The sequence below is a fragment of the Gymnoscopelus braueri genome, assembly GCF_963280865.1.
Source record: "Gymnoscopelus braueri genome assembly, chromosome: 6".
NCBI classification, from domain to species: domain Eukaryota; kingdom Metazoa; phylum Chordata; class Actinopteri; order Myctophiformes; family Myctophidae; genus Gymnoscopelus; species Gymnoscopelus braueri.
In genome coordinates, this window is record NC_137607.1 from 53,398,282 (window position 1) to 53,411,213 (window position 12,932).

General features: G+C 43.3%; 1 protein-coding gene across 1 annotated transcript in view; it reads right to left on the minus strand.

Annotated features, from left to right (window-relative positions):
• The window catches only part of lingo3a (leucine rich repeat and Ig domain containing 3a), a 40,182-nt gene extending 27,572 nt beyond the window's left edge, over window positions 1-12,610 (minus strand). The window contains exon 1 of the mRNA XM_080430159.1: window positions 12,420-12,610. The gene's annotated coding sequence lies outside the window, so the exon portion shown is untranslated. The remainder of the gene's footprint in view (window positions 1-12,419) is intronic.
• Window positions 12,611-12,932: the final 322 nt, after the last annotated feature.

Consider the following 12,932-nt stretch of genomic DNA (forward strand, 5'->3'; position numbering starts at 1 on the left):
CAGTTATATTGTGGATGTGAATTGACCACTTAATCCATTCAATGAATTCATGAATTGACCACTTAATCCATTCAAAAGGAAACATTTTAATGACCCTCTTTCCCCCTTTTGGTCTGTTTGGAGGCCGATCAAGAAAGTGATGGTCTTTTATCCAACATGCCAAGGGCCTGGTTAGGGTTTCTGTGTGCTGCTGAGGACCCTGGGTAATTGGGCCCGGCCTACATATCAAACAGATCTGCACTGACATCACACAGGAACCATAGATGCACTAGATGCACTGGAGCTGGGATGAAAGAGCATGCTGGATGTGCACGCACGAGCACACATGCGCGCGCGCGCACGCACACACACACACACACACACACACACACACACACACACACACACACACACACACACACACACACACACACACACACACACACACACACACACACACACACACACACACACAACACATTTGCCAAGATACATCTACTAACACACATACTGTAGGCGTGCATACAGACACACACACACACACACCATAGACGGAAGGGATTACACAAAGTCACAAACTAACTTGCAAAGGAAAAAAAGAGACAACCCTGGAAGTCTTGCTTGATAAATAGGCCCCGAGTGCTGCAGACGACGATGGAGAAAAGAAAACGATGGCACTCTGTATTCAGGTGAAAACATATCCAGCACAGGCAATCAAACAGACCAATGCCTAAGTCTTCAGCAGGGAATAACAAACAACTAATCAGGCTGAATTATTTACCAGCTGTGGGTGGCATTCCACCACTAACACATTATGATAAGGGTGCTAAAACAATTGCAAACAGCATTATGCTGGTGACTCGATGGTTCTGACTGGGAGTCACGCAAGTTCTTCTTCCTCCCAGTGTTGATTTCGTTGACTAAAACTATGACGAAAAATGTTCGTCGACTACCTTTTTTCCTGACGAAAACGAAATAAAAACGAAATAAAAACTAAGCTATGATGACTAAAACTAAGACTAAATATACTGACAATTTTGTCAACAAATAAAAACTAGACTAAAATGTTAGTGAGGGACTAGTGGAGAAGAGATCCAGTAGAACTAAAAAAACAAGTCATTTTATGTTTGGTTGCGCTCAGGTGTTGTGCTCTGAAAATAGCAGATCTACAAGTTCTGCAACATGTCGCGCTGCGACGCGTTGTGAGCTTGTAGATTGGCTATTTTCAGCATGCAACCAAGTGTAAAATCAGCCATTATGACGCCATCAAGGCACCGCCAAAATACATTTTAGTCGACTAACTCAACTGTAGATTTAGTTGACTATAACCTTATGATATTTAGTCGACGATACTAGACAAAAACTAAAACATTTCAGATGACTAAAATATGACTAAAACTAAATTGAATTTTATTAAAAAGACTATGACTAAAACTAAATCAAAAGTTGCTGTCAAAATCAACACTGATATCACTGTCTATCCTCACTGCTGATGGGCAGGGTTAAGGAGATTAAACACAAATGCTGTTTCTTGCTGTGCAGGGAGCGTGGTTGTTTGAGACCAAAAGTACACTATGTCCTCCTTCAATTTAGTTTCCAGTGGTATTTGTTCCTCATTGGTATTTTGTGATTCAACTTTCGCTCGGAGAGTATCTATTGTAATTCCATCCTTTTGCTTTTTGGCTTCTTCATTTAGAAGTAGAATCAAGTCCAGTCCAGTCAACATTTAATTAAGATTGCTTCCGCATATTAAACTCTGAATGGTCAGGCCAAAAGATGGAAACTTTTTTATTCGTAGTCTACAATGGATAATTTCTGCTTCAGTGTCTTTAGGATCAGGTGATGTTGGGTTATTTTCGTTTCCCAATCAAGTGTCTGGAAAAATGGGAAATTGGGTTAATGACCAAATTGGGGAAAATATAGGTGGATTTTTTATTTTATTATTGTACTGGAGCATGTTTCTATTGTATGTTGTTTATGCGTTTTGTTATGTAAGTTTACAATAAAAACTTTCTAGATATTGCCTTACTAGTCAGTAAAGAAACATGTAGATTCAGCCACACTGGAGTATAAGTTGTCCAAGAAACATTCAGAGCAGAATCATGGAGCTGCTTTCAACACAACAGTTTACTTACACACATACAAGCAACAAATGCTTTCACGCAAACAGACCACAACTAAATGGTAAATGGTGCATTTATATAGCGCCTTTATCCAAAGTGCTTTACAATGTGCATTAAAGCACATTCACAAACACACACACACACATATTTTGCACACAAACGGCAGAGGGGTTAAGAGTCTTGCTCAAGGACACTTTGACACTAACCTTCCATTTCCCAAGCGGCCGGTCTACCTCCTGAGACACTGCCACCCCACAACTAAAGCCTGACATACAAATTATTAAAAGGCTATTCTGACACGTTTTATTCTGCCAGGCTAGAGCCTGCCAAAGTGGTTCTGATGAGGCATTCCAAGTCACACACACAGAAAGGCTGAGCCAAAGAGAGGGGGGAAGGGGAGAGGGAGAGAGAGAGAGAGAGAGAGAGAGAGAGAGAGAGAGAGAGAGAGAGAGAGAGAGAGAGAGAGAGAGAGAGAGAGAGAGAGAGTTGAAGACAGAGAGAGGGAGACAGAGAGAGGGAGAGAGAGAGAGAGAGAGAAAGAGAGAGAGAGAGAGAGAGAGAGAGAGAGAGAGAGAGAGAGAGAGAGAGTTGAAGACAGAGAGAGGGAGACAGAGAGGTGGGGCATTGTTGAAAGATTGAAATTGATGATACGGACGGAACAGACAGAGAGCATGAGAGAGAGTCAAACGAAAAGCTGCGTTCTGCGAGGTAGAGGATTATATTCTGACAGTTCAGACATGAACAGAGAACCGTCAATTCTGTGATCACAGTGTTAAAAAAAATGAATAATTCATGCCTAACCGGTGACATGTTTGCACAGTAAAATCCAAGGGTATATGAACTCTGAAAGACTTAAATTGACACATGGGATTTTACTGTCGGAGAAGAGCAATGCAACTGCCATAGCCACTGCGTGTCCTGGAGACCGTTGTACACCTCAAAGTGTACAAAAGCAGCACATTGAAAAGACACCTGTCACACCGATACTGGGGGACATAAAAATACACTTGATAAGCCATGTATGCAGATATTCGGGGGCGTTCCACACATGCACACACACTTACAAAAACAATACTGATAAATATTAATAATAATGATAATTATATGTTGCAACATTGAAAAAAAGAAATGAAAACCTGTGACACCTCTGTAGCTATATTAAAGTCAGAGCTGGTACAGTTGGCAGCTAATTTATGTGGAAAATGTATCTTCGTTTCTAGTACAGTTGGCCCAAAACAAAAGGATGAGTAGCTTGCTACAGCTTTCAGGGCATTCAAAAAGCCCAGATCGTGGGCAGAGTAGTTCCAGATCAAACAGACCTGACAAGCGAGCCGACTCCATATGCTCCCCAAGGAGAAGCGAGAAGAGGAGAAAGGCAGGGAACAAGCGGAACCACAGACTGCTAAGTGCAATCTCATCACATCCATCTGTCACTGTTACACACAGAGATGTATAGCCACTCGCATACAGTCAGCTGTAGCAGCTTAAATGAAGCAGAAGAAGTTGGAAGAAGCCAAGAATTTTGCTTCCAGCATCGGCGTCCATTTGAGATTGACCTGAGACATCTTTTGCAAAATTATAAATACATCGCTCTTATACAGGGCGGGGATGGGGGAGTGGACAGTATCCTTCTATTCACATTGCACACTAGTGCGCTCATATACAGGCGAAGAAAAACATAATTCTGTAAGTAGTTGCTTTAGCTCTGCATCATGAACACAATAACATACCATCAGTGTATTCCGTCATTAGCATTATGACTTAGCCCTCTCAGACAAAACCTCATTGTTTACTCTCTGCCAACAACACCCTGCTGGGGTCTGAGATTGCATCACCGACTTGCGATCATGCAACAGCGCTGTGGTTACGTGCAAACCTGTGCCCATACTGTGTGGTGCTTCAGTTGCAACACTCTCCTTGTCTAGGAGAACAACACCAAAGCAAGGTAAACAACAAAGAAAAGAACAGAGCTGGCCGGGGAGTTGGCGGGGAAAGAGGGAGAAGGAAGTTAGGAGGAAAGAAAGCAAGAGACACAGACAGACAAACAGACATACTGTACATACAGACAGACTCATTTATTCCCCTCGTTCTGCTGATTTCCATTTGATTAAAATGGCACGATCAACTGAGAGACTGAACAGCAGCAAGAAAGATAAAAGCTGCCATTAGAAGTGGTCCATTGAACAGAGGGAGCGAGAGACTGGGTATTAGGAGCAGCTGTGAAGCGGCATGGAGTCACATGGCAGGGATGGCACATTAACATACTTGCATGCAGGCGAACAAAAACAACGTAATGATTTTAGCTCTGCATCACAAACACAATAACGTCTCATCAGTGCATAATTCCGTCATTAGCATTGTTGTGACTTAGCCATCTCATAAAAAAAACATAATTCTGGCGATCGGGTGGCGCAGTGGTAAAGTGCCTGCCCACCATCGCAGAGGTTGCAGGTTCAAATCCACCGTGGTGCATCCGGCTTTGTTTACTCCTCCGGGCTGGGGCGGCACCTGTCAGCGGGGAGTGTTGGGCGGGAGGAGTAGGACGAAGGCTCTACGTCCTCCCGGTGGGGGCTCCTCACTGGCAGGTGAGTCAGTAGGATACAACAGCAGTGACAACACACAAATGTGTGCGAGGAGGAATCAATTGGCATAACGACTAAATTTGGGAGAAAAAGGGGTTAAAAAAACCCACACATAATCTCCTCGCTACAGACACCCTGCTGTAGTTTTGCATGATGTACTGAGATTGCATCACTGGCGTGCGATCATGCAAACAGCGCTGCCGTTATGGTGCACATCTGTGTCCCTACTGTGCGGCACTCCTGTTGCAACACTCTCCTTGTCTTTGAGAAAACCAAGAGATAAAGGAGCCGAGGTGGCCGGGAAAAGAGAGTTGAAGGAAGCAAGCAAGGAAGCAAGCAAGCAAGCAAGCAAGCAAGCAAGCACGCAAGCAAGCAAGCAAGCAAGCAAGCAAGAAAGCCAGACAGACAGACAGACAGACAGACAGACAGACAGACAGACAGACAGACAGACAGACAGACAGACAGACAGACAGACAGACAGACAGACAGACAGACAGACAGACAGACAGACAGACAGACAAATGAGCAGTTTCATCTATTCCCTTGGTTCTGCTGATTTCCATTTGATTAAAATGACTTGATCAACAGAGTGTGTGTTAACTGTTAACGCTAAACAGCAGTAAGAAAGATAAAAGCTGCCATTAAGAAGTGGTCCATTGAACAGAGGGAGAGAGAGAGAGACTGGGCATAAGGAGCAGCTGGGAAGCGGCATGGAGTCATGAATCTCCTCCGTATAACCTTACCCTCTACAGACAACTCAGCGGAAGGTCAAAGGTTCAAACGCCAGTTCCATAATGAAGATGAGTCAACATGATATAGTGCAGTGGTTCTCAAAGTGGGGTCTGGGGACCCTCACTGTTCCTTGAGGGGGTTCCAAATGGACCCTTACTCTTATGTTGGTCCTTCAAATATTTGTATTTTGTTTGAAAACCACTGATATAGGGGAAGCCTGTTAATATTTCAGGGAGCTCAACATGGAAAATAATTAAAATCTTATGTGCAAGATGTAGTGTGTGTTTGTGTCCTTGGATAAGTACAATATAGTGCCCCACAGACAGCTGATTGAATGGCATCGGGTTCAGAGCCCGACGAGGTCCAACATACTGTTAACTGTCATGCATGAAAGGATCCATTTGTTGAATGATTAATTAATCTAATGGTTAATGCCCCAGCATGGCATCAAACACATCAGACCACAAGTCATAAGCCTCTCAATAGAGTCAAAGTCATTAGCCCGTTCAGCACTGAGGGGACATCATGACAGCAAAACAGCCATTTTTTATTGCAGTTAAATATCAATTACAAGAGGCTGGTGTGTGTGTGTGTGTGTGTGTGTGTGTGTGTGTGTGTGTGTGTGTGTGTGTGTGTGTGTGTGTGTGTGTGTGTGTGTGTGTGTGTGTGTGTGTGTGTGTGTGTGTGTGTGTGTGTGACAATTTTCTTGGTCCTCACAAGAAAAAATGTTGTGTTATGGTTAATGATTTGGGGAGTTATGGAAAAATATTCAGATCGAGATTAGGGTTAGTATTAGATATTTAGAGGTTAGGTTTAGGGGTTGGGGTTAGTGTCTTCCCTATTGTATACTTAGTTGTACACACGGAAACATTGCCCATCTACAAGCTCACAATAGCTTGTAAATTGCTATTGCTTGCAGATGCTATTTTCAGCTACTTTCAATGTCGTCATACATTTTTTATGTCCTAACAAGTATGGTAATAAAATTGTATGTGTGTGTGTGTGTGTGTGTGTGTGTGTGTGTGTGTGTGTGTGTGTGTGTGTGTGTGTGTGTGTGTGTGTGTGTGTGTGTGTTTGAGAGAGAGAGAGAGAGAGAGAGAGAGAGAGAGAGACCATATGCATTATAGGGTCATTGAATAATGTTTGTTTATTATTATGTGTTGTGCATATCATGGGGGCACAGTAATGAAATATCAAGCCCCAGGCATCAATCTACATACAAAATAACACTAGTGCAACAAGCCCGGAATATTTGATGAGAAGACTTGTTAATCTAATTACATAATTAAAGAGCTGGCTTGAGCAGAGGGACCATGAAGAGTGAAGGATGTTTGTAACCTGAGTCAACCCACGGGCCCCAGCTTAACTATGGGCTTCAAAATACTAGCACTACAGTATGTCTGGGCCGTGTGGACTGGCTATATGTTTATGACTATGTTGCGTAACAGAGCTGGCATGGATCAAGGAACATTTGATGTAAGGGATGCATCCTGTATTACCGGAAAGATAAGTCCAGGGTGTAGATTTCCAAATCAATTTTGAAATACTAGCAGGGTAGAATTTGGTTTCGTATAGGAGTATTCTATAACACTATTGAGTTAAAAACTAGGACACTATAGCTGGACCGCTTACACTAGGGGTAGGCAACCTTGTGAGAGAGTTTTTTTTCTTTTAAAATTCAATATTCAAAAAGGGGGCTAATGATCATTACATCCTGATAAAGAAGAAGAAAAAAAGGTTGTTACGTACAGTAAATGGACAATCAAAATCAGTTGGAAATATTACTATTTTTTTTTTTTTCTAAATGTTTTTATCCCACAATTTTGTAACACATTTTCACCCAGTGCCAATTGCCTACAGTATGTAATCCTGGGTGCTACTCTCCCTCTGCCAGCCTGGGGAGAGCCCAGAACTGAGCTCATGCCTCCTTCAATGCATGAGGAGCTAGCAAGCCACTTCTTATCACCTGAGGGGGGAGTTTTCCTCGGTTGGACGTAGCGTGTGGAACGAACACGTTATCCAACCACACGTTATTTCCCCTCCATCAGGCGCCCCGGCTGACCAGGGGGAGGCAGTATAGAGACCAGGATTACTGCATGTTTTTTGTGAAGGTACCTACCCTAGGGGACCCGGGGAGAACATGCAAACTCCACACAGAAAGGCCCTTTCGCCAACCCCACCTAGGGTATGGGCACTGATGACGCGGAAGAGAGGACACACCCCCAGCGCCCACAGTGTCCCCGGCGGGAATCGAACCCAAATATTACATTTTGATGTGGTGTCATAATTAAACTTAAGGTTGACATGGCACACTGACTATCAAGAAAATGAAAACATGGCACTCATGTCAAAAAGGTTGCCGACCCCTGGCTTACACTATTGTTAGTTGACTAGAGTTCATTTTCTCTGATACACTTCTATAACCTTGACCAGACACTGTTGTCTAGATAGAAATGGAACATGATGCTCTCTTGATCACAGCAGACCTTGAGAGTCTGACTCCATCGTCTGTGGCAGTTGCAACCCACTCATAATGTAATGGTCATTCCTTACTGGGAAATACTGTTTCATGGGCAGCTAGACACGGCATCTCAGGCTGCCAGCAGCCACGATATTACATAAAACGAAATGAGCTGGAGAGCTTGACAACTATATAAACTCCCTGTATTCGCCCCTGCCTCAGCCCACAACGTGATTTAACGTCAGAGGCACTTTGCGCTCTGTTACACCCGAAGACGAATGTCTTCGAACATCAGCTTACTCACACCAAGGGTTTTCTGTGCGTGTGATTCAGTCAACACGCTGTGTAACACTATAGACGGGGACAACTCTACCGTTTTACACTAGACCGCGTGTACAGAAATTTGCGTGGGATTCACATCCGGTCAACAGTCCACAAATCCCATAGCTTGCAAGGTAACGAGTGAACCAAATGACTTAACAGTGCTCAACAAGGCATAGGCAACAGCAGATTAAAAAGCACGGGCCATAATGTGATGAAAATGCACTGACAATGCATACACATGCATGATTAGGTATACTAGTATCTGACCTCCTTTGCAGCAGCAAGCCACAAACAAAGACTACCTATAGCACAGTACACTAACGAGAATTCCTAAAAGCTTCCAGCTTAGCACTCACGTAATGGCCCATCACATATACTTTCATCAAGAGACCTGAAAGACATCGAATATGCTATGCCTGAGCAAAACAAATCTGTTCTCCTGCTCGCTCACTTTTCTCTGTGTGTCCTCTGTGCCCCTGCTTTCAATTGTAAGCCTGTCAAGTATTGTTGATGGCAAAAAGAGGTAGCACCGAACAGCTCATCAGCTCAGATGTCAAATGGAGAGGCTGCATTCTTTACCGGGAGCTGGCTCCACTATGGTGTGAGACATGATGAACAGAAGAAGAAAGGCATTAGGATTTAAATAGCAGAGAGACCATATCAGAGCTACAGTATGTGCTATAGTATCTCGTTGGCCCTGCGTTTCATCATATTGTACATTGATGGAGCCACTAGGACAGTGCATGTAATGCTGCATACCCTTTGGCTGTGTAACCAAGAGGCTCTGCCAGTGAAATCACTGTAGGTCTATATAATTCTAATTTAAATGGCCTCTTTCTGTCACAATGTTTTTTTTTTGCAATGTTGAAGGACATACAGTAATTACATTTCATTACAGTTACATTGCAGCAATTAAAGAAAGGGTCCACAAAGAAAGCAGAAGAAATAACCCAGCAACAGAGGTTTTTTCATTCTCCGTTTCTTTTTCTTTTTTTTTGTAGTGTTGAAGGACTGCTTTCATTTCCTTGCAGTATGAAAACCGACTGACCCTGGCTCCATAATATTTCTTATTACCTGTAATAGCCATCTAAATATAAAACTCTGCTGTGATTAACTATGAGTCACACAGTACATGCACAAATTACCCAAGAGTGCATGAGTCGATTTCTCAGTGGTCAAATGGCAACTCCTGGTTGTGTTTGAACAAGATTAACTTCATGGCACCATTACCAGATATGTATTTCTGAACATAATTCCAGAGGCAAATTTTCTTAGCATCTTTTAAGACAGTTGATTCAAGGTCCATTACATATCTCATGTCGTGCACTTGCGGTGATATGGCTGGCGCCTGGCCCAGCTCAGGAGGCACAGATGCTCTCTCCTGGCTGTACATTAAGGTTACAGCCTCATCTGAGCATTCGTATAATGACAGTACAGGAGCCCGAGAGTGGGAGGATGATCCTACTGAGGGCCATATTTCTCCGCTGATCTGTCCAGCTGCACATTTTAACCACGACAGCTGACATGCCAGTCGTGCCTTGCAGGCATTTGACAGCCACTCACGGGGGCACTCTCCCTCTCACCCCGTCTCTGCTAACTCATTGCCTCCTTTCCTCACTCTCACTCAGTTGCCCTCTTTAACCTATTAAGACCGGGAACGCATCTGTGTGTCATTTTTAGATTTCTTTGGGCTATTCAAAAATAGCAGATATATAAGCTCATAGCACGGCACCGAGTGCCGCGCTTGTAGATCTGCTTTTTTTGAAAAATCATTCAACGTTCATCATTTTTGCAAATCTTTGAATATATATATTTTTCAAAGTGAACATTTGTAACTCAAATCTTTGCTTCTGGTGGATTCTACAAATCCTAACAGTTTTTTGGTGCTGCAATAATATCAGTGGTTCTCAAACTTTTTCATGTCAAGGACCCCCATTTCAAAATATGTAGTTCCAGGGACCCCCCAGAAGCAAAGAGTTAAAAATGTTCGCTTTAAAAAGATTCAAAGATTTGACACATTTTCACGATTTTTTTCTCCAAAAAATAGCAGATCTGCTATGTTTTAATAGCCAAAGTATAAAAGAATGTTTCACAGCGGTTACACAGATGCGTTCCTGGTCTTAATGGGTTAACAGTTTGTATTCGAATGGAAATTCCACACTTGAATGTCACGACTGAACAAAGTGGATGGCTTTATGTACAATGGTACGGCTGGGGTGGAGCAGAGATGGGGGCTTTAGGCGTAGTAATGGAGAGGACCTACAGGCTTGGTTGTACAATGCATGCACTCTATGAGCCATAATAGGTTCTCACCAAGACATTACATTACATTACTGAGAGATAAGGCTGCAGAGAGAGGCTAAATAGCACCTTGGGTCCTGTTATGGATTATTAAATAATTACATTAGGTCTATTACCGACACACTCTGAATTTTCTGTAAAGGATAAAGTCTTCTGGGATAATTTTATATTAAGGGAAATAATCAGGGAGACAAGACTGTGTATTTGTCATACATAACAGCACTGAAAGAGTATAAAACCTTCAGCCAACTAAGACATGTCTTTTAAGTCCATGTCTTGGGTATTTTTATTACCCGTCAGCAAAAGTAATCCTACTGTATACAATCAACAAATCAATAATTTAAAAAATATATATTACTTTTCACAATGACACTTACATATGCTGCAAATTATGAATGGTAATTACTGGATAATACACCAATTGCAATAGATACATACATGTAAGAAATTGTATATCTGTGTGTGACTGGATCCATGGAACAGCAGTGTACCAAGGTCCTCAGACAGCTTAGCACCTGGGTTCTCAACATGGGGTCTTTGAAAAGGGTTCCACTGGGTCCCAAGGTAAGCTAGTTAGGAACCATACATTTTAGGCAACGAACAACAAGGACAGTAGTCACACAAGTACTGTGTAGAGTGCAGGGAGAACAATGTAGTGCCTCGAAGAAACTAGGATACCAAGTAAACGATGAACCTAGCATCCAATCCTCCTAGCGTCCAAACAACATGCCATCTAAATAACATCTTAACATTTGTGGTGAAGAAAAACTAATCTAAGTAACAAAAAACATGAGCATTTACAAAGATATATCTGCATAGTCAACAAGCATCGATCGGAAAAAGAAAGAGGTCACCAGAAGGGATGCAAGGAGAGAGGAGTGCTAGGGGGTGAGGTTGAGTCTGAAGAGGTAGAAAATGGTTTAAAAATTAAAGATTATTTTTAAAGATTTCACATCTTTTGTACACACAGGGTTAGATTTTCTACGGAAATTGGGGGGGGGGGGGGTCCATGCCTTTTTGCTTTTGATCAATCTTGGCCCGGTTGAATTGAAAACATGCATTTCCTTTTTAGAAATGTAGACTGTCTGATATGTTTGATAGCCACACACACACACACACACACACACACACACACACACACACACACACACACACACACACACACACAGGCTGTGGCTGCTTGACAGCAGGCAAAGTCCCACACAGGGACAAGGCAACACCTTTTCAAGGGCAACAATGAGATTGAAAATCATGTTGTGAGATAATGAGACCTGGTGTCTGGCTGACAACCAGACAAGGTTGCACAGGCTGAGCAAGCCTGTGCGGGATCTAAAGTACAGCAGAGTCCAAAAAAAGCCACATGACCATAGAGTATATATACCCTTTACAGTCAAATACTTCAAAACAGCTGTATGAAAACCTTTCGTCCGTGGGGGAAAAAACTCTAGTTTTTGGCAGGTCGTCTACTTCAGCCGAGCTCCCATTGTGAAGCAGTGTGTCTTATCACCACAGCAAACTGGACCCAGCTAGAATAACTGGCAACAAAGATACAGGCTGTGACAGCCATAGCGAGATGGGGGTGAGATTAAAGCTTAATTTATGCTCTGTCGTACGGCGGTATCGTTAAGGTGTTGCTTGCCGACAAGAGTATACAAGCTCACAACACCTTGTGTCTGCTCCTATCAGAAACAGACACAGTCGTACAAAGGAGTATAGATCAGGCTTTACACTGACAGGACACCAGAGATAAATGTGCAGTGGACAGGGAAGGAATACAGGCTCGTTGATATAAACCTGCAAGTACAGTGACACATGCCCTTGTGATAAAAATCTAAACCTCAAGTGAACAGGAGTGTCACTTGAGTGCGAGCATGTGTGTGCTGTGCATGCACAGTGAAAGGTGGGAAGTTGGCTTACCCAGGACTTGAACTTTAGCGGCGGTCCGTCGACATCCACAAGCTTGCAGGTGCTCTTCAGCGCAGAGTGCAGTGGTCTACGCGTCTCAGTCCCCCTGGCCGCGTCGCTTCTGTATGAGTATGTGCGGGTGCATGCGTGCAGGATACGGTTACTCTTGCAGCCTCTAGTCAGTCAGCATCAGCAGCAGCTGGACTACATTAAATCTTGATCTCCTGTCCTCACTGTGCCTCCCTTTCCTCTCTCTATACCTCTCTCTTCTTTCCCCTCCTCTACAGCAACTGCTGAAGAATATCGGCTGTACCTCCCTGCGCCTCTGCAGATGAAAAAGCAACTGAAGTCTCCCCCTTCTTCTCCCGTTCTCCCGCTCTCTCTATTGTGTTGTGAAGGCTGCAAGCTGTTCCTCCCCAGCGGGCAACCAGCTTTGTGTCTCGTAGAGGCGTGAAAGCGGCAGGCTGAACGGAGCGAGGGAGTGTGCCGCGTTATTATTGCATTGCATGTGTGTGAGAGTGATTA